Here is a 4491-nt window from a genome sequence, read left to right as displayed (position 1 = left end):
TGAAATCGGTTGTTTTCTTGTCGAATTGAAAATGATCCAGTCTCTCGCAATCTATTAAATGTCAACATAAACACTCTTCGGTTTGGCACTCTTCTGTTTGGAAATCGTCGTGCATATTCTCGCACCGCCTTTAAAGCATTACCGTTGCAGAAACCGTATACAAAAACCATATCAGCATATTCACTATTAGAATACGTACGCGGCATATTGCAAAAGACAAAATTCATCTACTGTTAAAGGCTTTCAAAGAGCGACTGACAAATTCATAACAGAAAGTGGAAAATGTAATCAAATATGTCGGTGCTAGATATGGCAAGAAATGTAAACATTTTTTTTCGATTTCTCTGAAACGGAGCAAAAACGAGCATATGTCTATAGGACTTTTTTTCTTAGTTTTTTACTCCTCTACACGCTCCCGAAGTTTTGCCATTTAATTTGGAAACACCCTGTATAGACGAAAAACGCGTGTATATCGCTGATCGACAGGCTTATGCTAACACGCACGAAAGTCGCCTAAGTGCTAGAACTGCTTCTGGCGTCGATGAAGAAGCGTTTTTAGATGCGGAAGAGCTATTATATGGTCCAGGGATTGCCGAATAAGAGTAACTTAAATTTTTAATTTAATGTGCAGTTGACATATATTAATCTGAAAATAAAACTTCAAACATTTTTATCAAAATCATTTTATTCAACCCGGTTGACAGCAAATCGAAAAATGTACTCGACCTATTGACTTGGTGTAAATTGCATTTTATTCAGAAAACTTACGTTTATCGCCGGACATAGCTGTTTTTTAATTAATAAAAATTTTACAATTTTATTCAACTTTGGTAACAAAAATAAGGCCAAATTAAAAAAAAAGGTTCACATGCCCGCCATTTTGTTACTCTTTGCGATTTCGTAATTTCTCTACGTCCGGCTATATTCATTTTTTACTATCATAATTTTTTATTTTTTTGTTTCAGACAGTGAATATGGTCGATTCATTGTCAACGAAGCAAAAGTAAGTGTTCACGGTTACTTTTTGTACAGCAGCCTTAATTCTAGTAACCGAGACAAAAAAAATTTTTTTACGTACTTCAGTACTGTTAGAATAAAGACACCTTAAAATAAAATTACCTGACTTTATTATAAATTAAAAAAAAAATTCCCAAAGAACCTCTTTCACTCTGTCTATAGCCCTTAAATTTTTATTAAAAAATATTCAGATTTAGAACTCGCTAGTAAATTTTTAAATAAAAAAAAAATTCGATTTTCTTTAATACATGTTTGATTTGATGCAAAAATGGCTTAATCCGGATTTGAAATGCGGTATTGTATGTTTCTTTGGTCGCTGAACACGATGCAATAATTCATTTAGTTCTACAATATATTTCTTTAAAAATACTCAATTAATGTGAAAAAAGACCAAATTTCGAGTTCAAGGTCAATTTTAACAAGATTCCAAGCGTTCAAATGAGTCGTTATTCCCCTCAAATTGTAGATCTGTTTATCCAGACCAATATCCAGTTGAAATTTTCCCTGGACCTCCTACAAGGTCTTTAAAAGTTGCATTTAACTGGATTATAAAACGTTTTTAAGCATAGAAAGAATTTTTTTACAAGTCCTAAAGTATATCGCTTTGTGGTTTTGACATCCTCAAATCAAATCCTCAATGGTAAATATGTAGGTGAGGGAGCTTGCCCCGATGACCTTAATCTTCACATATGTTGTCAAGGTCATGACCCTGAGTAACCTCCAACAAGTTTTAGCCATCGCTCATTATTCGTTAGAAAGTTATTAACAGTCAAAGTTAAACAGTCAATTTGACAATAAAAAACTCTTTATTAGAAAATGATACGTAGAGCGGGTCTAGTCGTGATACTTTTTCTTTAAATTATTATAAATTTTCACACAATTATGCTAAACTGATGATAAAAATGCTTTAAAACGTTACATGTTCATTTGGCTCAATAATTAAGTACTTACAAATTCTTAACATATCCCGTAAATAAGAAAAAAATTATGTCCATTACAAGGATGCAAAGTGGACTAATATGCCCCACTTATGGTGCATGTCAAGCATCCTCGAAGGATAAGTTGAGCCATGAAAATAATCGTTTAAAGGATATATATTATAAAAAGGTCATATATTATTAAAAACATGAAAGGATTATATGTATATTAATCAAATTTTTATTATTTTCATCTTAAGTATAATAATTGTTAATATTCTTTCTTTTTAAATGCTTTAATTAACAAAATTAGAAAAACTAAAATCTTTACTCTTTATAATAATAATTAACCGTAAAATATATGTTTAATCGTTAACATAGAATAAAAAGCATTGATAAAGACAGATTTCATTTAAGCAGCTGAATTCATAAGGTTAGTTACTGGCTCAACAAGCACCATATCGGTGTCGATTGAATTATAATTTTTTATAACTGAAAAACCGTAAATAAAATAGCAACTTGAATATTAAAGTTAAAAAATACAATAATAACTTAAATCCAAAAAACATATTTGATTGTTATTAATCGTTTTAATTACCATGTAGACCAAAAAGAATACTCACCTAATAACTTTATTTTTGATATACGAAAACGAAAAAGCGCACGTATTTGGCTGTTGACAGCCGGACACAGATTATTGTATTAAGGCACAGTAATCTCTGTCTTTGTGCTACATTACGCAAGCATAGACATATTTATATATATTTTGGTTATTTAGATATTTGCATTTGACCAATTTGCCCTTATGCTCGAATACCCTACATAATACAAAAAAATATGATTTAATTAATTGAAATAAATGACATATATCAAATAAGGACAAAAATAGGAGTGACATTTCAATGACACCGTAATTGGTGATCCAATTAATTAATAATATTTTATCGAAAAGTTTGATAATGATACAAATAAATTTCCGGAGAACACATTTACGCATTAAGTCTAGCAAATTTTCGTATTAAACTTTTCGAATTGTTCATGTAACATTCACTATGTTCTGTTTTGAACATCATGGGAAAATCTGACGGTTGTATTTCATTGAAATAAGATTGAAATGAGATATAATCGCCAGATTTTCTTATCTGATTGAAATAATTACTTCAAAACAAAACAGAGTGTACATATTTCATGTATGATTATACCACAGACTTATAGAAGTCTGTGGATTATACATGTTTATGAACATTTATATGTATTTATACATATTTATACATATTCCCAGCACAAAATACTAAAAGATAACGAAAAGATATCTGTAAGATGTTTATGTAAGATCCTTTACATCTTATAACATCTTTTTGTTATCTTTTAGTATTTTGTGCTATCTGGATTCATGCGTAAAAAATTTTTTACCGAGTAATCACTGAGACATTTATTAATTGCTAAAGTCAGGACCACTATTAATTGCAAAAGGCAACTCTTAAATATCTCGTGTTATTACGTGTTTTTAAATTTCATTAATTTAATGTCGCGATTTGTGTGTATGTATGTGTGAGTGTGTGTATGTGTGAGTGTGCGAGTGTGCGTGTGTGCGTACGTGCGTGCGTGCGTGCATGCGTGCGTGCTTCACTATTTTCAATAATTATCATACAAATCATGACGTTAAATTAATGAAATTTAAAGACACCTAATAATAAAGATGTAATAATGTGAGATATATATGAGTTGTCTTTTGCATTTAACAGTAATCCTGCCTTTAGTTATGAAAGTCTCAATAATTACCCATTAAAAAATTTTTCATGCATGAATATGTATAAATATGTATAAAAACATACATAAATATTTCTAAACATGTATAATCATATGAAATACGTCGTTTTGTATTGAAGTAATTACTTCAATCAGTGAGATATAATCGTTAGATCTCACCATCATGTTCAAAATAGAACAGAGCGAATGTTGGAATAATTCCTAAGATTTAATACGAGAATTTACAAGACATACGTAAGTGGAAATTTATTTGTATTATTATTAAAAGTTTCGATAATATGTTATGAATTATTTATATCACCAATTATGATTCCATTGAAATTCCATTCCTATTTTTGTCCTTATTTAAAATATGTAATTTATTTCGGCACTTATGGAGATAAGGAGCCAGCCTCGATGACCTTGATCATATATTGTCAAGGTCATGAGTAATCTCCAACAAGTTTTAAATCGTTATTGATTAAGAAGTTATTAACAGTTAAAGTCAGTAATTATTTCTCTGCTTTACATGACCTACAATTTGAGGGGAGTAATGACCTATCTGAACACTTGCAACCTTAATAAAATCGACCTTGAATTCAAAATTCGGTCATTTTTTCACATTAATCGAGCTGTATTTTTTAAAGCGTATATCGTAGAACTAAATGAATTATTGCGTCGTGTTCAGCGACCAAAGAAACCACAGTTCAAATCCGAATTATGCCACTTTTGCATCAAATCAAACATGTATTAAGAAAAATCGAAAATTTGCTTTAAAAATCGTTCATTAGCGACCTTTAAATCTAAA

At 30.1% G+C, this 4491-nt stretch overlaps 1 protein-coding gene across 1 annotated transcript in view; it reads right to left on the bottom strand.

Moving 5' to 3' along the window:
• Nucleotides 1-4491, bottom strand: part of LOC108729565 (nose resistant to fluoxetine protein 6-like) — a gene marked incomplete at its 5' end in the record, with an annotated part of 10396 nt that overhangs the window by 3617 nt on the left and 2288 nt on the right. The gene's annotated exons all lie outside the window — the stretch shown is intronic.

Source organism: Mycetomoellerius zeteki, unplaced genomic scaffold (assembly GCF_001594055.1).
Source record: "Mycetomoellerius zeteki isolate Tzet28-1 unplaced genomic scaffold, Tzet1.0 scaffold761, whole genome shotgun sequence".
NCBI classification, from domain to species: Eukaryota; Metazoa; Arthropoda; class Insecta; order Hymenoptera; family Formicidae; genus Mycetomoellerius; species Mycetomoellerius zeteki.
Note: the sequence above shows the minus strand (reverse complement) of the source record. Positions and strands in the feature narration are given on the sequence as shown.